This window comes from Equus asinus, chromosome 13 (assembly GCF_041296235.1).
Source record: "Equus asinus isolate D_3611 breed Donkey chromosome 13, EquAss-T2T_v2, whole genome shotgun sequence".
Taxonomy (NCBI): domain Eukaryota; kingdom Metazoa; phylum Chordata; class Mammalia; order Perissodactyla; family Equidae; genus Equus; species Equus asinus.
Window position 1 is genome coordinate 61,438,243 of NC_091802.1, and position 20,451 is coordinate 61,458,693.

A 20,451-nucleotide genomic window follows, 5' to 3' on the forward strand; every position below is an offset into this window, starting at 1 on the left:
CCCAAACCCCAAACTAAGCGTCAGCTCCAAGGTTTTCTCAGGCTGGCTGGCTACTGCCAAAACTGGATTCCAAATTTTTCTCTTACGGCCAAACCCTTGTACGTCTCACTAGAAAACAAGAACCACAACCTGAGATTGTGGGGAGAACAGGACGGCACAGCCTTCGAAGTCTTAAAGGAGAACTTCATAAACCCCCTGCCCTTGGGCACCCAAACTACCAGCTTCCCATAGATCAGAGTGTGTGTCAATGAACAAAAGAGCAGGAATCTCTCCTTGACACCAGAGGAGTTGGCTGACTCCACAGCCAAGGCAATTTCAGCTCAGCAACGGTCGCTTGACTCATGGGTCAAGGCAGTTTTGGATAATCATATAACCCCTGATTATCTACTTGCTGAGCAAGGAGGCATCTGTGCAGTGGCAAACACCTCCTGGTGCCCACAGACAAGTGCCTCTGGGAAGACCCAGTTACATGAGATTAAACAGCAAGCACAGTGACCACAAGCAATTGCACCTGACAATCCACTGTCTTTTAATTGGTTCAGCTGCTTGCCTTCAGGTCTGGGCTCCTGGTTTAGAACGGTCCTGCAGACTGGCCTTGGAGTATTGGTCTTAGTCTTACTCTGTACACTTATTGTGAAGTTCTGTACCTATAAAATGAAACACCTACAACCTTGGAGAAACATAGACTTTAGATGGGAAATGCCTGAGAGTTCTCCTTCCTAACCTTCCTTTACTCAACTGTGGCCTAAATGGTTTCCAACTACTATGCACTTTCCCTCCAACATGGGACACGACAACCAGGAAAGGTCCTTCCTGGCACAGAGGGACAAGACCACTACGTGCAGTGAGCCCGACTGTTGATCAGCAATGCTTTCGGAGAAAGATCTTAATGAAAAGGAGAGAGTGTAGAAATTAATAAAAGAAACCTTAACTAAACTGGAGTGGGGAAGGCCTGTAGAGGGAGCTCTCATGCCCCATCTCACATTGTCAACTACACCAAACAGGAAGAGACTTAGTCTTGCATCTCTGACAGGCTGTAGAACTACTTCCCTACTCAGCAGGAGGATGGAAGATTTCTCTCCCCACCTGGGAGCAGCCCAGCCAGTGAGAAACGCTTCGGCCCCACCAATGAGAAGCCCCTACACTTTGGACTCCCAGTTCCCCCCAGTGAGCTTCCACTTATTACACCCCCTCTCTACTCTCCCTTTTCCTTGTAAAACAGCTCCCCTCCTTTGTTCTCTGGATTTGCCTATGGTCTGCCATAGCATGCATGTCCCGAATTGCAATTCTTCTGATTATTCCGGAATAAATTCATTTTGGTAAAAGAACTGGTTGTTGTTTTTTTTTTTAAGTTGACGCTGTCCACCCCTGTGGACCAGAGGTATCTACTGTTCTGGCTATTTCCACTATAGTTTTGTCTGTTCTAGGAGATCATCTAAATGAATCATACAGTACATACTCTGTGTAAGGCTTCTTCACTTAACATAATGGTTTTTGAGATTCATTCATGTTGTTTCACGAATCAGTAGTTTCCATTTGATTGTTGAGTAGTGCCCCCTTTTAAACACATCACAGTGTGTCTGTCCACTCTATTGATGGATACTTGGGCTGTCTCCAGTTTTGGGCCGTCATGAATAAAGCTGCTACAAACATTCTTTTTGAAGTCTGTGTGTGGACATGTGTTTTTATTTCTCTAGGCGGTTACCTAGGACTGGGTCAAAGGATAGGAGTGTGTTTATTTTTACAAGAAGCTGACAGATCTTTTTTCTACCATGGCTGTTTCTATTTGCATGCCACTAGCAGTGTATGAACGTTGCAGTTTCTCCACATCCTCCTCAGCACTTGTTTTGTTTTCTTTTTTAATTGTAGCCATTCCCAGAAATGTGAAGTGGCATTTCATTGTGTTTTTAATTTGCATTCTCTTGATGACTAATGATACTAAGCACGTTTTTCTTCTTTAGAGAAGGACTAATCTTTGGCCACTTTTTTAAATTGGTTGACCTTTAAAAAAATTTCCCCAACAGTGGCATTTTATTAGAAATATACTAAGGGCCACCCGGGGGGCACAGTGGTTAAGTCCACACGTTCCACTTTGGCAACCTGGGATTCGCCCGTTCGGATCCCGGGTGCGGATGTGGCACTGCTTGGCAAGCCACATATAAAGTGGAGGAAGATGGGCATAGATGTTAGCTCAGGGCCAGTCTTCCTCAGCAAAAAGAGGAGGGTTGGCAGCAGATGTTAGCTCAGGGCTAGTCTTTCTCAAAAAAAAAAAAAAGAAAAAAGAAAAAGAAATATAGTATCACAGATAATTTCCAGGAGGGCATTTTAAATGTATTATACAGAAAAGGAATTTTCAAATACCCAGCTCTGTGCTTAAAACTCTTGGTTAAGATAGCAAAAGTGTGGTTGGTCTAATGGGACCACCTAAACTTCTGTGTTGCAAATAGTACTGCTACAGACAACTTCTAGGACTCTCATAATTCTGGGCTGCACCCCTCCCTCTGCTAGCTTTAGTCGTGTTGCAGGGAGGGTATTTGACAATAGCAATAAGTAATAAGGTTAATAAGTAATAGTAATAAGGTTAGCGTACATTTTACTTAATCTTCTATCATGTAGGCAATTAAAATGTTACATCTGAAAAAGCACACATTCCAATTTCTGCCTAGAGATGTAATACGTTAGCTTACATCTGGATGCCTTTGCTTCGTGTCCTTCAGTACATGACATCTCCCAGTTCACCCTCGTGGGCTGCTTGGCTCTCCGCCTAAAGGCCCAGAGATAATAAACTCCAAACCATGGACTTGATTCCATAAAAGACAGTTGGTATTCACTGAACAGAAAATAAAAGACACACCCTGCTGTGTCCATGCTTTGGCTAGCCCTTTTTCGAATGTAGTCAAAAAAGCAAAAGTGATGGGGTCAGCCTGGTGGCGCAGTGGCTAAGTGCACACGTTCCGCTTCGGCAGCCCAGGGTTCACCAGTTCGGATCCCGGGTGCGGACGTGGCACCGATTGGCAAGCCATGCTGTGGCAGGCGCACCACACATAAAGTAGAGGGAGATAGGCACAGATGTTAGCTCAGGGCCAGTCTTCCTCAGCAAAAAGAGGAGGGTTGGCAGCAGATATTAGCTAACGGCTAATCTTTCTAAAAAAAATAAAATAAAGAAAAGCAAAAGTGAGTAGGGTGGATTTTTTCAAGGGGGTTGTTTGACTTTTTATTACAGAGCAGTGGGAGCTCCCTATATATTGTGGGTACCAGTCCTGGTCAGATATTAGCTTTGCAAATATTTGCTGCCATTCTGTGGCTGGCTGACTGATTTTCTTAACGGTGTCTTTTCAAAACAGACATTTTTAATTTCAATGAAGTCTAATTTATCTATCTATTCTTTTACTGTTATTGCTTCCTGTGACCTTCTAAAAAACCTTCACCTGTCCCTGAGTCAAGAAGATATTTTCCTTTTTCTCTAAAACTTTATGGTTTTAGCCTTTACATTTAAGTCTATGACCTGTCACAAATTAACTTTTGTACACGATGTGACAAACGGTTCATTTTCTACCATATGGATGTCCTGTTAGTCTAGCACTATTTGTTGGAAAGACTGTCCTTCTCTACTGGATTGCTTTGACACGTTTGTAAAAAGTCAAATGGCATGTAAACGTGCGGCTATTTCTGGAATTTGTGAGCTGCTTCATGACCCGTCACTCAGTCTTAGGCCAGTACCACACTGTCTTAATCACTGTGGCTTTATACCAGGTCTTGAAGACAGGTGGTGTGAGACCTCCAACTTCAAGACTGTTTTGGATATTTTAGGTCCTTTGCATTTTCATATACATTTTACAATCAGGGTGTAAATTTCTACAAGAAATCTAGCTGAGAGTAAGATTGGGAATCTTGATCAGTCTGTGCAGAATGTGATCTGAACAACATTGAGTTTTCCAGTGCATAACTACCGTATATCTCTTCACACGTTTAGGTCGTCTGTAATGTCTCTCACAAGTGTTTGTACAGGTCTTTCATCAAAAAAAAAAAAAAGTATTCCTAAGTATTTCATGTTTTTTAAAATCTATTTTTTAGATCCTAATGTTTTTATTTTACTTTCAATTGTTAGATCCTTGATAAAATGCTAAGTTAGTTCTACCAGTTTTCCTTTTTGTAGATTCCTTAGGATTTTCTACTTAATCTCACCGTTAAAGATGAGAGTTTTATTTATTACTTCCCCATCTTTTTGCCTTTTCTTCCTTACCCTTGCTTTTTGCAACGGCTAGAACCTTGACTAAAATAGGGATTATAAGGGTGAGACTGGGCATCTTGCCTCATTCCTGATCTTTCTGGGAAAATGTAACGTTTCACAATTAAGTGACCTTTTCTTAGCTTGCTGTTGCACGGTTTCTTTGTCTACCCTTTCACTTCCCGGCACCTGCGTCCTCGTATTTAAAGTGCGCCTCTCGGAGAAAGCGCAGTTGGAGGAACCACCCCCACCGGGACCCCTCCTGGGCAGGGCTCAGCGTGTTTAGTTTAGCTTCCCTCGGCGGGGGGTACGTTTACCTCCACTTTCAGACGAGGGCACGGCCGGCCTGGGCCACCCCCTGGTGGGCACACTACCCGCCTGGTCTTCCACCTGCGCCTGGAGTGGGGTCGGTTCTTCTGCCCCCACCCAATCTGGGACCCTGCGAAGTCCTCATGAGAAAGTTCCCACGGACTCTGTGCCCCTATGAGCCCCGCCAGGGCAGCTCCCCCGCACCGGCCTCCCCGCACAGGGCACTGGGCCCCCCGAGGGCGCCCCTGACTCCACCCCAAGGACTGGGTTCTGCGGGCTTTGAAGCGGCCGCACTCGCGGGTCGCGGTGGGGAGGGGGCGGGGGGGGGGGTGGCCAGACCCTTTCTCTGCCCCGGGCTGGGGAGCGGGCCTCCGAGGAACCCCGGCTGCGGGGGTGGGGGTGGGGGTCCGCGGGCGCACAGCCGTCCGGGGGTGCAGGACCGCCCCCCACTTCAAAGGCGCCCCCACAGCGGCCGGAGGGACCCGACCCGCGCTGCCTTCGCCCCCGCTCGAGACCAGGTCACTCTGGCCGCGACTTCCCGCTCTCACTTCCCACGGTCCCCTCTCCCGCCTCCCCCAAGCCTTCCCTGTCCCCTCCTTCCGCCTGCCCTCCTGGCGTCCCTCTCCGAGGACCACCCCCTGGCGGGCGCCGGGATCCGGATGTTCCCTGGTCGCCCCACCCCTGTCGCCCCTGCAGCCGGTGACTGAGACCCTTGCGGGTGCCTGGAGCTGGGTGGAGCTGGACGAGGCCAGAGGCACTCTCCACCCCTGCTGTCCCCCGGCTCCCGGGCAGGAGAGAGGACTGGGGGAGCCTGCCCACCTCCCCGTCCTGTCCCCTGCCCCTTCTGCCCCGACTCTCTGTCCTGAGCACCCCCAGCATCCTGCGCCCGCGCGCCCCGCCTGCACTCCTTTTTGGTTTCCCAGTTCCTTCCTGCGTGAACCCTTGTTTGCCATCGGGGGCTCTGAACCATGTTAGTTTTGTAATGCCTTTTTTAGCCTTCCACATAGTAAGCATTTCTAACTCTTTAGGATTGGTATTTCGTGACTAATTCTTAGAGGTCTTCCAAAATACAAAGAACACAAAGTTACTTTTGTTTTTTTTAAAGAGAATAAGGAGCATCCTATCTTGCAATTACCACGTGAGCCCACAGGCCCTGTCACATTTTTTCTATATTTTGAGACATTTTGCTCCTTCATCATTCTGGGAATTCTTTCGTCATTACCCAGCAACTGTTCCCCACTGTGACCACAATGACTACAATAGTAAGTAAACGGAAGGATGACGCCATTGCCGGAAGGAAACCCTCGCTGGTTCCTCAGTTTCCCACAGGGCTGCCCAAAGTACCACCCTGTTTCAAGACTGGAGTAAGAGGGGCCTGCAGACCCAGCTCTCCTGAGACCCAGGTGAGGGTTCAGAATCTTCCGTTTGTGCCCATCAAGGCACAGAGAAGGAGCCTGACAGAGAGAGAGGAAGGAGGAGGGACAGGCAGCCGGCTCCAGTGATGGCGGGAGAGAGCCGATCTTCAGAGGACCAGGTCCCAAACAGAGCATCCTCACGCAAGGGTCAGTGAGGGAAGAGGACGTCTCTCACCCAGTCAGTCCTTCAGCAGGACAGACATGTTCACCACAGTTGGGACCAGCGCCTGGACCATCTCGTGTGACTAAAAGGACCCAGGACAGTATTCATCCATCTTTTATGATGTCTGTGCTTCAGAACGTCCTTGACACAAATACAGAGAGGGTTTCTATGTTTAAATTCTTATTAAAATTTCTAATAAAGATTTTTATCATCCTTTTACTTTTACCTTTGTACATTGTTTGTAATCTGGGGTGAGGACCGCCCTCAGCGCCCAGTGCTATGCTGGGCCAGAGATGCCTGACCCTCCAGGCCCCTCCCCTCTGATCCCCAGGGCAGGGGTGTGGGGGTGTGTGATGGGGAATGTGTGTGGAGGGAAATGGGGGGGGTGAGGGGTGTGGTTAGTGGGTGGCTGGGTGGCGAGAGTGGGGGCCAGGTGTTGGCCTGAAACAGCTGAGAGGGGTGAGGTTGTGGGGAGAGTCATATAGGGCTGGGGGGGCATTGTGAAAGGGGGAGCAGGTACACATGCATAGGAGGTCTGTGGGGGGACATATTGTAGGGGGTAAGTGGGCTTGTCAAGGGGAAGTAGGCTTGGGGGACAGGCTGTGTGTATGTTTCTGTGAGGGGACAGGCTGTGTGTGTGTTTCTGGGAGGGCAGGTTATGTGTGGGGGCCGGCTGAGTGTCGGCACAGGAGGCTTATTTTGAGGAGAGGATTCCCCTGAAATACCCCTGCCTGGCCAGATTTGCACTAGTGAGCGCTGGCCGCATCTACCAGGAAGTTGTGGGCTGGGATGATGACCTTTAGCCATGGAAACACTCAGCCCTACTGTACGCAGAAGCCGTGAGGTAAGACGACCCAGCAGAGCCGAGTCTTTACCATGACCTGGAGCCACAGCAAGTGTCAGCTGCCAGCCTTCCCGAGAACTGTGCTCCCCCACTGTGCACCCATTCTCCAGAGCCCCGGCAGGGCCCCCCCAGGGCTGGCCAGGTGTTCCAGCTGGAGCAGCATCCCCCAGGAGCCCCTTCACAGCCCAAGCAGGGTGGCATCTTTGAGTGACTCTGCTCAGTGTGACCCACAGCTGTCCCCAGGCCTTTGTCCAGGGCAGTGTCAATCCCCAGAGGGGAGTAGTGGGCAGACAGGTCGGGGCAGGACGAAGTGTGTGGAAGGAGAGCTACCTTTTTTGCCCTGTGAGCATGTCAGAGGCACCCAGGGCCTCAAAATATCCATGCAGCCCATGCTCGATGCTCATCAAAGCAGTAAAAGCAGGTTTGGTTCAGTAACTCTGCCAGTGGGGAAAGCGCTGAGCTCCGTCCAGACTTGCGCAGAGCTGACGGGGCATTTTAAAGGGAGAATGAGGCCGAAGGGAGCCAGGACGGCTCAACAGAGTCAGGAAGGTGAAAAATTACGAAAGCAGGGAGGGGCTGGTAGATGTGAAGCCCATCTGGGCTTGCCAGCTGCGCTGGTCCAAGTCAGGTTCCTGCCCTCCCACAGGGGCTGGGAGATGGGCCCTCTTTTCAGGTGTTGGCTGGAACCCCTCTCAACAGCCGGATGAAGAGAGGTGGTCAGAGGCGAGGGGCAGTGGGGTTCTGGGCCCTGGAGCAGAGTGTCTGGGAAGGGACAGCAAACCGTCCATTCTGCAGAGTGCTGGCTGCAGCCTGGGGAGACAGTCTCCACAGCGGGAGAGGTCCTCACTTCCCTCCAGAGGGGCCGGGGTTGGGGGGGCAAGCTGGAGGTCTTGGAGATCGAAAACCAGATTGAAAGAGAGAGGCCTCCCCCGCTGTTGTTAAGACCCTTGACATTGGTGACAGGCCTTAACGCCCAGGACTTCACCATTACAGAATTTTTCACACCCAGATGGAGTCTCCAGGAATGGAAAGCCTGGAGTGACCTCAGGCCCTGCAGGCAGGTCGACTGCAGGGACGTTAAAATCCCCCAACACTGTCTAAGGAGCCAAGCTCTGGGCTGAGTGGGTCTGGGAGGGTTGTTCAGAGGAGCAGAGGCTCCAGGAGGCCCTTAGAGGTTTAGATGAAATAAGGGAGTTGCTCCCGGCATTCTGCCTCCTGCCCTCGGCGAGGGGTTGGGGGCTGAGGGGGGGTGGGGGTTGTTGGGAGGGGAGGTGGAGGTCAGGGGGCACCATGAGCAGCTGGGCCCCACCAGGGAAGCCTCCAGCCTGGATGAGGTGGGTGTCCCAGGGGGAAGTGGATGCCCTCAACATGGAGCCAGGCACACCTGCTGTCCTTCCTTTCAGGCAAGTCTTGGGGCCACCGCAGTCGCCCAAGCTGCCCTCGGAGACTGAGGAGCTGTCCCGAGCGTGCAGCCTCATCCAGGCTGGGCTTAGACCCCTGCAGAGACTGCTGTGAAATGAACCCAACAGTGATGCCCTGAACCCAAAGCCCCAACACCCCCATGGCCTTACTGCCCCAGGCCCCGGTGGCCCCCAGGGCCCCATGGTCCCATCCCCAACAGTCCCATTCCCCACGGCCCACTGCCCTGACAGACCCACACCCAGGCCCCCACGCCTCGACATGTGCTGTGCTCCGACTCTCCACCCGTCGCCAGTCTGTGGGGTCAAGTGCCCTCTCCGGTGCATCAGCACCTCTGATCGTGGCCGGAGTCATGAGCCTGTGTGGACAGCCCAGGGCTTGGCTTCTGGCATTGCCTGGGGAACCTGGCCCCTGTTTCTTCTCTGTGAACAAGACCTTGTGTGTGAGAGGCTCTGCTTCCCACACCGTTGACAACACTGTATTACGGATTTCTGAAACTTTTGCTAATTCCTGTGTGAAACTTGCATTTGGTGGCGGTGCTTTGTGTTTCTGTAGTTGAGAGTGAGCCTGAGCATTTTCACGCGTATCTACGTCGTTTGTTTGAGACCTGCCTGCTCATTCCGCTCCTTCTTGCTGATTTTGAGAGTTCGCTCAGTTGAGGAAATTGGCTCCTTGCCCTCTGCCCGCCTGGCTCCCCGAATCACTGACTCTGCGGGGTGAGCCCTGCTGGTCCTGACACTCCCAGCCTCTTGTTTGGTTTTTAAAATTCCCAAACCCTGGACCCCCAAACCATCACGGAGCATTGTGGGGCTGCTCATTTCTCTGGGAGGGGTGACAGCCTGGTGAGACCGTCTTACTTGTCCTCGACGCACAACCAGCCTACTGAGGAAGTCTCCTCGAGGCTGGGGCGGAACTCCATCTCTTGTCAAAGCCCCCTGCCGTCTCTGGGCCTCAGTTTCCCCATCTGCTGAGCGGCTGGACTCCATGAACTTGGCGCTCCCTTCCAGGCCTTGGTGTGTCAGCCAGGAAATGCTAGCTGGGCCGGCTCCCTGCCACTGCCTGGATCCTGCCGCCAGAGGGCAGGCGGCCCTCCTCGGAGCCCAGGCCGCCCTGTGCTAGGCATCGTATGGCTCCGCAGGAAGGCAGTGGCCGCTGTGTGAACACGGATGGGTTAGGGCCCCATGGTTCCTGCAGGGGCTCGGATCCCCGGCTCAGCCACCATGCTGTATGAGGCTGGTGCTGGGACACTGTCTGGGAGCTCATCACCTGTGGGCAATAAGGGCCGGCCCTGAGGATTCCAGCAGACAGAGGAGAGGGAGTCGCAGGCAGGGCACGGTCTGGCAAAGGTGTGGAGGGATGTGCAGGGTGTGCCTTGGTCACAGCCGCCCCTCAGAGCCCCTCCCTTGTTTGGACCCTGCCCCTGAGTCCCCAGGAGTGGATGGACAAGCCTCAGGCCCGGAAAATGGTCCTAGGAGCCACTAGAGAGTGGCCAGTTGATGTGGGCGGTGCCCAGGGTGCTGGGCAGAGAAGGCAGGAGGGCAGGGGCCAGGACCAGTGGGCCGGGACCACCCAGCCGTGGGTGCAGAGAATGGACTGGGTGCGGCCATCGGAGCTCCGTCCAGACACCGGGGAGCAGGGATGGTGACATCTTAGGGGCAGATCCGACTCAGAGCGGGCTCTCTGGGTGAAGAGGGGGAGGTTTTCTCCTCTGGGTGTCGGGGCAGCAGGGGACCCTGAACAGAAATAGGTGAGTCAAGGAGGGGTGGCCTTGGAGCCCTCACGCTGGAGTGAGAGGTCTAGGCAGGGGTCCCGAGTGCTAGAGAGCTGACCTGGGGGACACGCAGCATCCCAGGGAGGGGATGAGAGAGGAGACGTTGCCTCTAAGCAGCTGTGGGATGCCTTAGCCTTTAAGAGAGCCGGAAAGTTCCATCTGACCAGGATAAGGTGGGGATCTAATGGGATGGGGAAACCTGGAGAGGCTAGAGGGTGTCCCAGCCAGCGGGGCACCTGGTGGGAGACCCAGACCGAGGGGAGATGGTGGTTTTGGGGATAGAGAGAGCGTCCGAGGAGAGGCAGGATGTGGTCTTCCTGCCCCCTGTGAGAAAGAGGAGAGAAATAGAGAACCCGGCCTCTCGTGGCATCAAACCGCAGGCCCTGCCTGGTGGACTCAGCCTTGAGGAGCTATGGGTCTGGGCTGGGTCCCTGTGGGCAGTGCCCAGTGTCATGGGTGCCCTGAGGGGTCACAGATGAGGTGGGCCGTGTCCTCTGGCCTTTGGGGGCCTCTCCCAGATCCCCGAGCAGGCCTCCTCCATCTGGTATCCCCTGAGCTCAGCTCGGCTGCGGCCCAGAGGGCCCGCAAAGACCCGGGGACCCCGCGAGCCGAATCTGGCGCAGAGTGCCTGAGAACCCCCATGCCAAGCTGGCTGATCTCTTGTCACAGCAGTGCCCAGCAGTGTGCCAGCTTTGGGCAAGATGATGACTCAGAGGAACCCACCACAGGGTCTCCCGGAGGCTTTCTGGCATCTTCCTGCATGATCTCTTGGCAGGCTTTGATCTGTGACTCAGGAAACCCCGAGACTGTGCCGAGCTGTGAGCACAGAGAGGGTGCAGGCCGCTGCTCCCGGGAGCCATGAGGAAGGGTCTCCACTGCCGGGTCTGGGGGTGTGGGGGGCCTGAGGCCCAGTGTGGGAACTGCCTTGGCCACTTACTGTGTCACTGGCCTTCTGGGTCCCCAGGTTCCATTTGTCAAATGGGGAGATGCCTCTTTTAGGTCTTTCAGTGAAGTGGAGCCCCCACCCACCTCATGGGCTGCTCTTGTCTGAGTTGGGGGGCAGCAGTTTTGATGCTGTCCCTGAAATGCTTGTCCGGCTGGGGCCACAGGACCTCCACAGGGAGTTTGGGGTGTCCCCTGAAGGGAGCCCTCCTTTCTGGGCCATCCATCAGGGTGGGGATCGAGGTGGCCCAGGGCTAGTCACCCAGCCAGCTCCTCCTGGCCCAGGCTTGGTTTTGTTAAATGGGCTGGCAGGGCCACATGGCCCAGTGAGGACTAAATGCATTAAATGACAACTGAGCGAAACTAACCGCTTGAGGCTAGGAGAGGCTGATGCTGGGGGGGGTGTCTGAGGAACTGTGGGAGCCCAAGGACCTGGGCATCATCTGGCAGGCAGGCTGCCTGCCTGTGGTCAGTTGGTCCCCTGGGAGACCAGGGGAGTTTGGAGAGGCCTTGGACGCTGTCTACCCAACAGTAGGGTGATCAGAATCTGCAGAGCGATGTCATCCTTGGCCAGGTGACTAAGTGGGGGAGGAACAGGGAAAGAAAAGCTGTCAGGAGACAAATGGCAGCTGGAGAGGGCTGGCAAAGGGCTCCAGAGACCTGGGCCTCTGGTGGAGGTGGGAGCAGTGCCCAGTGCGTGGGGTGCCTGGTCACCAGGACTGCAGATAGACAGCGGTCAGGCAGGGGCAGCACCGGGGGCAGGGCAGGGCACACAGGGGTCCTGGACCCACACTGGGGCTCAGCACCCCCAGGCGGGGACTCCAGCTTGGCCCTGGCCTTGAGGTGGCTGTGGGTGTTTGTTGCGAAGGTGGTGCTGGTTAGGGGAGAATATATTTTATTCACCTGCCAGTTACCTGATTTAGGCTTGTGGAAGACACGGTACCTGGATGTGGGCACCACTCATGCTATTGCCCCAGCCGTGGGTGTTGGGGAGGATGGGGTGGTGCTGGGTGGGATGGGGGGAGGGCAATGTGGGGAGGGTTGGGGAAGATGGGGAGCTGCAGGACTGAGCAAAGCTGGGGGCCGTGCAAGGTCTGTGAGGGTGTGAGAACTTGGTGGGGGATGCTGCAGGCGGGCTGCTCCTTCCTGCACCCGGACAGCAGCCCTCATTGGGGGAACCACAGCCTGGGTGGTAGGAAGACAAACAGGTGTCTGCGGGCAGACTGACATTTCAGCAGTTGCTCATCTCCGTGCCTGCAGGGGAGGGGTGTGGGGGAGGGAACTCCTGTGTCCCCCAGGCCTGCAGGCCTCAGAGTCCTCAGCCAGGGCAGTGAGGGGGCACCCTTTCCAGGAACCACCCTGGCCGGTGCTTGCTTGCAGCTCCCCATACTCAGGCCTCAGCCCCTGCCAATGCCTGAGGGTCAAGTGTGGTGAAAAATTTGCTAAAGATGTTTTAACCACCTTGGTCCACTCCTCTTCTTCCACTGTGCTTGCCTGTCAGGCAGCCTCAGGCTGGCCTGGAGCCTCTCTGCAGCCTGGCTAAGGGGAAGTGGGGCTGGGGACGGATTAGGTTGGGTTTAGTGCGGTCTGTTTACAGATATGCAGTGGCTCAGAGTGGATGAAGTTTTTGCTAGTTATCTGGGAGAGGGCTGGTGCACTGGAGCAAATGGTGTCCCCCAAAATCCATGTCCACCCACATCCTGTGAAGGACCTTATTTGGTCTTTGCAGATGTAGTCAAGTTAAGATGATGCCACCCTGGATAGCCCTCAATCCGGTGTGAGTGGTGTCCTTATAAGAAGAGAGAACTTTGGACACAGACTTGCAGACACAGAGAGGAGGCCACATGAGGATGGAGGCCGAGAGCAGAGTGATGTGGCCACAAGCCAAGGAATGCAAAAATCGCTGGCAGCCACCAGGAGCTGGGAGAGGCCTGGAACCGGTTCTTTCTCAGAGCCTCCAGAAGGAACCAGCCTATCTGATTTTGAACTTCTGGCCTCCAGAATTGTGAGAAAACAAATTTCTGTTGTTTTAAGCACTTTGTAGTAATTTGTTATGGCAGCCACAGGAAACTAATACAGGTTTCTTCCAGGCACACCCACTGCTCCTGGGCCAGCTCTCCAGCTTCACGACACACAGGTGCACACTGGGAGGGTGGACTGAGCGGTGCCCGTGTCCTCTGGTGGGCTGGGTGGCAGCGGTGCCAAAGAAGGAGGTATGGAGCGTGACATTGTCAGTGGAGACCTGGGGGCTCATCCACACCTGCCAAAGCACACAGTTTCACCTCTAGGACTGCGCTCCACAAGGCAGCCGACGCAAGTATAACTGCACCAGCCCCCTTTTTTTCCTTTTTTGATGAGAATCTTGAAAAATAGAATTTCCTGGAATCGCTGTGTTTGTAGGGAGCAGAGACACACATTCTGTGCATCCCCAGTTAGCTGAGGACATCCCACTCACAGAGAAAATGGTGTCACAAAATCTCAGTTGTCTGAGGAGGCAGTGAAATTATGTAGCAAAAAGTAGAGTGATTGCTGGTGTCTGTTAAATTGTTTTGTGTGTGAGGAGGATCTCACGTCTGTTGCCAATGTTCCTCTTTTTGCTTGAGGAAGATTGGTGCTGAGCTGACATCTGTGCCAATATTGCCAATCTTCTTCTATTTTATGTGGGGTGCCACCACAGCATGGCTTGATGAGTGGCGCTAGGTCTGCGCCTGGGATCCGAACCTGCGAACCTGGGGCCACCAAAGTGGAGCATGCAAACTTAACCACTACACCCTCTGGCTGGCCCCTCGTGTCAGTTAATTTAAAAATATTGTTATTCCTGGATAGTTTTAACGCTTTTTAAAATTTGTAACTTCTTTTCTCATTCTGAATAAATATTTGCTTCTGAAGCTGTGATTTCGTGTTTGTTTCCTTAGAGTGCCCCCTCGATTTGCATAAGCTCAGGTTCCACTGGGCTGGGCGGCTTCTCCCACCTCTGAGCGCTCTGTGCTGCTGCCCTGTGTGTTGTACTCCTCACCTGATGTCTGCAACGCTGTCTCCCTGAGCTACATCCTGGGGCTTTTTGTCCTGAGCTGGGACAAGACCCGGGAGCCCCTGCATGAAGTGGGCCAGGTGAGCCTGGGGTGGTGCTGAGGGGTGACCACATGGCCTTCCAGCTGGGTCCCTGGCAGAGGCCCCTTCTGATGGTCTGGGATAACTTGCAGCCCTCCTGCCCCTCCTCAGATGCCCAGGGCTAAGTAAATGATCATTAAAAAAAGTTTCACATATGCTGCACAATAATGCCTCTTTTCTGTTTGATGAGTGTGGAATTCCACATTAACTAATGCACGATTCAGATCTGAAGAGACACGTTAAAATTTAGGGTTTAGAGCCAGCCCTGACAGCCTAGCAGTTAAAGTTCAGCGTGTTCTGCTTTAGCAGCCTGGGTTCGGTTCCTGGGCGTGGAACCACGCCACTCGTCTGTCAGTAGCCATGCTGTGGTGGCGGCTCACACAGAAGATCCGGAAGGACTTACAACTAGATATACAGCTATACTGGGGCTTTGGGGAGAAAAAAAAAAAAAAAGGGAGGAAGATAGGCAATAGATGTTAGCTCAGGACCAAACTTTCCCGGCTGAAAAAAAAAAACTTGAGTTTAACCCTTGGTTAATCTGTTTCTCCCAGCGGTCACATCATTCCTGGCCTTACATATTTTGCCTGTTTATTTTTAGAATCATAGATGTTCACATTGATTACATATTTTTGTTCTATTGTTGCTTTTACCAGTACTCCTATCTTGTTAGAAAATAGGACTGATAACTCCAGCTTTCTTTTTTATTTATTTATTTATTTATTTTTATTTTTTAAAGATTTTATTTTTTCCTTTTTCTCCCCAAAGCCCCCCCCCGGTACATAGTTGCGTATTCTTCGTTGTGGGTTCTTCTAGTTGTGGCATGTGGGACGCTGCCTCAGCGTGGTCTGATGAGCAGCGCCACGTCCGCGCCCAGGATTCGAACCAACGAAACACTGGGCCGCCTGCAGCGGAGCGCGCAAACTTAACCACTCGGCCACGGGGCCAGCCCCAACTCCAGCTTTCTTTTGGTTCATGTTTGCTTTTCATATATTTTCCGTCCTTCTATTTTCAACCTATTGGTGTCCTTCTGTTAAAGCGTGTGTCTCTCGCGGACAACATATTGAATCTTTTCTTTTTTTCCCCAGTTCTTTTATTCCTTCAACATCTTAACAAAAGATTTCCCAACGTTTAAAAAGCCTTTGAACGTTATCCAGTTTTGTATTATTTACATAACATATGAGTACCGGTTCCAACATCACGCAAGCCCGGCTGCGTTAGAAACACAGTGGGAAGGCACGATGCCCCTTGCTGCCTCTCGGATGGTGTAGCTGGTGGGCGTGTTTTCAGCTACCTTTCTTACTTGTTATCCTGATACATAAACTGTTAGGCACCTGAGAGGCTGGAAGCCTACTGGATGTGAACTTCAATACCTTCTATTTTGATCTTACTTATTATTTTCAAAACTTACTGCATTTTAAATCTCTTTACGAGTTTTTACTTCATCCACCACTAAGCTACCTTTATGGTCATTATCCTAAATGATCAAATATTAACCACATGAACTGTTAGTGTGTACACAGATCTAAAAATCAAACATAAAATTGTGTAGCCAAGTTGTGTAGGACATATATTTACACTCAGGAAATTCCCTAGTGCTTGGTGAGCAATCTCAATTCTACTAAAGAGAAGTGGCAGCTCTTCAGCTTCCATGCTCCAGAACTTTTTAAAAAAACATAGTAAAAAATGACTGACAATGATTGGAATAATTGGTACCTTATAAATTAATTAAGAAACCTAAGATAAAAAATTCTAAATGATAGTTTTGTTTGTATTTAAAAATACATTGGAAATTTTGCATACACCCATGATCAAACTTATTTTCAATGCACATTACTTAAATTCTGATGACATGGTTTGCTCTGATGAGTCCTTTTTCAAGCTGAACACCAAGCCAGGGAAACTCGTGGAGATGTCCACCAGCCACCGATGATGTATACTGCTTCCTCGCTAACAACGAGGGCTGAATTTCGTCTGCCTTTTATCACCTGAACAGTTTTCTGACCATAATGATAATAACTGTAAGCTGATGCAACTGTGGTGAAAACTGTAAAAATCCACTGTATCTGAAGATAGATGCTGTCAGCACAATCGAAAACTGGAGCTGCCAAAGAAGCTGTCACCAAGATAACTGGACCTTTTTATTTCCTTTGCTGATGAAAGTTAGTTTTAACCTAGCAGTGGCAGAGCGAGGACTGGAACGCTTAGAAAGTGTTTGTGGTGTTGGAAGAGTCTGATATCTGACATAAAAAACAGCAGCAGTCAACATTGCATCTCTTGAAATTATCATACCAGTCAGTGGAACTGGAGTAAGGTCTGCATAGGACAAGTGAACATATAAGATACTGATAAGTATTTTTATCAACAAGTGGTTAGAGCATGTCCCAAAGCTGATTTTTGATTGGCCCTGTTTCTTTCTTTTTTTCTTTTTTTCTTTTTTGCCTTGAGCTAACATCTGTTGCCAATCTTTTTTTTTTCTTCTTCTCCCCGAAGCTCCCCAGTTCACAGCTGTATATTTTAGTTATAGGTCCTTCTGGCTCTGCTAGGTGGGACGCCCCCTCAGCATGGCTGGAGGAGCGGCGCTAGGTCTGCACTCAGGATCTGAACTGGCGAAACTCTAGGCTGCTGAAGTGGAGCGTGTGAACTTAACCACTTGACCATGGGGCCGACCCCTGATTGGTGCAGTTTCAAGCAATAAATCCATCCAACAAATCTGCTAGCCTGGCTAAAGCAAAAACTCCTGGAGCAATGTGCAAATCCACTTCAATAATCAAATTGCCCAAAACTAGGGCCAAGCCAATTGTTATCATTGACAATATATTCAGGATTGTCCATGGGTTTTCATACAGGCTGGTGTGAAGCCAGTATGGTGGGGTTGCGGGTGGGGAGAGCTCTGCAGCCTGGGGCCCTGGCCCGCCCCTCCTCCACTGAGGCCTCGAAATCTCAGAGAACCTCGGCTGCTTGGCTACTAGTTTTCAAACCCCAACTGAGTCTTTTCTTTTAAATCCAGTTTGAGACTGTCTTTTAACTGATGAGTTTGGCCCATTTACATTTATTGTAAAAGTATTTATTGTATAATTATTGCAATTGTAATTACTGTAATTAGGGCTATTATAGCTATTGTTGAATCAGGACTTTATTTCATTATCTTATTTCCTATTTTCCTCTTGCTACACATTCTTTGCATTTATTTTTCCTCCTTTCCTGTATCCACTGGACTGCTCTTTCTGCTGCTTTAAACGGTGTGTGCTGCTTTGTTTCTTACTGAAGCTTCCCTTAAGCCCTGTCCCTGTCCATTTACCTAGACTGATTTCTTAGTCTTGTCTTCATCTGTGCTTTCCTCCTCACAAGATAAATGCCTCAGCATGTTCTCACTTCCTTTGTCTCCACCCTCCCTCTCTCTGTTGTGTTGGTGTTATCTAGAATTTTAGTTCTAGACTGGTATATAGTTTGCACATAGATTTTACATTGTATGTTTATTTTCTTTGGTCATTGTTTCTTGGACAAAAGTAAGCTCTACCGAGTTACTCGATTGCTTCTTATTTCTCCTGTGTTGGGTCTCTTCTTGAACACTGCCTCCAAGAGCAATTTCAAAGTCAACTCTTGGCGGAGTGTCTTAAGACCTTGTATGCCTGAGAATATCTTTATTACGTCCTTATATTGAAACAATAATTTAACATTTGGGGTACAAAGTTCTTTTCTTTCAATATTTAAAGGTATTATTCCATTGTCTTCTTGAATTCAGAGCAGTCATTGAGAAGTCTGATGTCATCTGGGCTCTAAGATTTCTCTCTGCTTTTGATGACTTGTAGTCCCCAGACAGTCCAGGTGTGGGGTTCCTTGTCTCTCCTGGCTGGATGTGTTTCTCCTTCTATTACTTGTGTCTCTCAGGCTTCTTTCTCTCTCTTTTCCTTCTGGGATACTTTCTCAGTCGGACCACAGCCCTCTTCCCCGTGCTGGTCATTCCATTATTATTTCTTGGGTCAGCAATTATAGTTTCATCCCTAACTTTCCCACATGCACGCTTTGATGACTCCTTTTTCCTGCTTCCTGTACTCTGAGGATGTTGGTTACTTTGGCTTTGGCTCTGGTGCTGCTTGGCCCTGCTACAAAAGGTGGACATGGCCCAGTTGGCCGTCCATCTCCTGGAGAGGCTGCCCTGCCCAGGACGCTAGGTATCGGGCCATGAGCCTTGAGGGGGCCCAGGTCTGGTCCAGGGATTTTGGGAGACAACCTGGAGTGGGGAGGGGGTGAACCTCTGGGCAGGCTGAATACCCCTCCCGGAACCCTTAGCCACCTTGCCGACCCCCTCCCTGATGGCTGCCCTCCCTGGCTAGCTCCTGTGTCGGAAGCTTGGCTTTCACGGGAGGCTCAGTGGCCATCCTTGGGCTTTGGGGGCCACTGTGGGAAGGAGTCAATGACCTCAGGTGTTTCCACTGCTGCGCTCGGCCATCCTGGGCCAGGCTGACCTCTGTTTCTTGAAGTCTGAAAGCCCCCCACCCCCGGGGAAACCCCCAAAGCTGTGGCCTAGGGTGGGGGCTGTTCCTCCAAGTTTTTCCCCTCACAGTCAAGGCTTTTGCCTCCAGCTTCCATGGTCTCGGTCCACAGCCACACAGTTGATGGGGCGTTTGCTCTGCGGAGGCCTGCTCTGAGGGTTCACCAGGTATCTCACTTAGCCCTCACGGCACCCCCCAGGCAGGGCAGCCAGTACCCTTGTTTTACAGATGAGGAAATCAAGGCCCGAGAGGTCATGGTGACTCCCTGCCCCAGCGAACACACATCCCACCACCCAGAGAGAACCAGTGTCAACATCCCTTGTCTGTTCTTCCAGTATGTCAGTGGTACAGACATAAAAACACAGCAACGTAATTACACAACCACGTACACCCATGTGTATTTTATAAATGTGGGGTCATACACACATTCTGCACCCAACTTGTACCATTCGTGGCGTCTTGTGAAGATCCTGGTGGAGCTAGATTCTTCATGGCGCCATTTCAACGCCTGCTGTATGTGTGCGCCAAAATCAATAGAGCAGTTCTCTTATTGGGACACTTAGGTCATTCTTCAGTTAATTTTTGTATTGAAAGCAGCACTGCAATGGATATTGCTGTAGTTTTGGGGTTTTTTGCTGGGAAAGATTCACCCTGAGCTAACAACTGTTGCCAATCTTCCTCTCTCTCTTTTTTTGTCCCCAAAGCCCCAGTACATAGTTGTATACTCTAGTTGTCAGTCCTTCTACTTCTATGTGAGCCGCTGCCACAGCATGGCCACTGACAGACAGGTGGTGTGGTTCCACACCCAGGGAACTGAACTTGGGTGGCTGAAGCACAGCACCCCAAACTTTAACCACTAGGCCATCAGGGCTGGCTCGATATTACTGTAGATTTGCTTCTGTGCCCAAAGATCACTTCCCGAAGATACAATTCTACAAGTGGGACTTCCCAGTAAAAGGGACCTCATACTTGAATAACATTTTAATCTTTGCAAACCCAGGGGGTGAACGGCTACCTCATCTCAGTTGATGTTCCATTGGTAACTAGCAGTTTGAATGGTTGCCTATGTCCATCAGTCATTTTTGCTGTTTGTACATTCATATCCAAGTATTCATCTTCTTCCCATTGATTGATAAGGCTCTTTATAAATTAAACGTATTAGCCCTTGTTCTATAATTATTTCTCAAACATCCCCTCCCTGAGTTTGTAGATGCACGTCATTTATCTCCGTAGTGATTTTATAGAGACAGGTCTTAGGAGTTTCCGAGCCGCCGATTGTGTTCGTTTTGTCTTTGCAACTTTGATGGAAGATTCCTCGGTACAGGATGGGGTGGAGCAGGAAGCACAGTCTGCTGCTTCTGACCCAGAGTCCAGGAGGACACCCGTCACCATTCACTCTACGCAGGCGGGCGACTGTTGCCCACCGGGAGGCAAGTTCCCCACGGCTCCACCTCCCGCACCCCTCCTACGAGCGCACACAGGGACGGCCCCTTGTGAGGACACCCAGGTCACGGCTGCAGCTCCCCTTCCTCCATCCCCATCTTACCCTGTGGTGGAGGCAGGTGAGGGTGGGTGAAGGGGGTGGGGGTCGGGGTGGGCAGGTGGAAGGGCGGGAGGGGGGCCAGTGAGGGCTCCAGCCTGTGGGGCGCCCTCCAGGCTGGAGGGAGGAAGTGCCCATTTCCTCTCTCTTCTTCTCACACGTAGTCACACAAGCTGCAAACGTCCTAGGAGACCCTTGGGGAGGGTGCCAGGCAGG

At 51.3% G+C, this 20,451-nt stretch overlaps 1 pseudogene; it reads right to left on the minus strand.

The window, feature by feature from the left end:
* Positions 1-16,076: 16,076 nt before the first annotated feature.
* Positions 16,077-18,951, minus strand: LOC106845067 (cardiolipin synthase (CMP-forming)-like; annotated as a pseudogene).
* Positions 18,952-20,451: the final 1,500 nt, after the last annotated feature.